Source organism: Rhincodon typus, chromosome 24 (assembly GCF_021869965.1).
Source record: "Rhincodon typus isolate 14 chromosome 24, sRhiTyp1.1, whole genome shotgun sequence".
NCBI classification, from domain to species: Eukaryota; Metazoa; Chordata; class Chondrichthyes; order Orectolobiformes; family Rhincodontidae; genus Rhincodon; species Rhincodon typus.
This window is the reverse complement of record NC_063355.1, coordinates 46114086-46114546: the sequence shown is the minus strand read 5'-3', so window position 1 is coordinate 46114546 and position 461 is coordinate 46114086.

Sequence of the window (461 nt, the reverse complement as noted above, 5' to 3'; positions counted from 1 at the left end):
GGGGGAGGGGAGATTTTGAAGCTTGTGAAGTCCACATTGATACCATTGGGCTGCAGGGTTCCCAAGCGGAATATGAGGTGCTGTTCCTGCAACCTTCGGGTAGCATCGTTGTGGCACTGCAGGAGGCCCAGGATGGACATGTTGTCTGAGGAATGGGAGGGGGAGTTGAAATGGTTCACGACTGGGAGGTGCAGCTGTTTATTGCGAACCGAGCGTAGGTGTTCTGCAAAGCGGTCCCCAAGCCTCCGCTTGGTTTCCCTGATGTAGAGGAGGCCACAACGGGAACAGCAGATGCAGTATACCACATTAGCAGATGTGCAGGTGAACATCTGCTTGATGTGGAAAGTCTTCTTGGGGCCTGGATGGAGGTGTAGGGGCAGGTATAGCACTTCCTGTGGTTGCAGGGAATAGTGCTGGGTGTGGTGGGGCTGGAGGGGAGTGTGGAGCGGACAAGGGAGTCA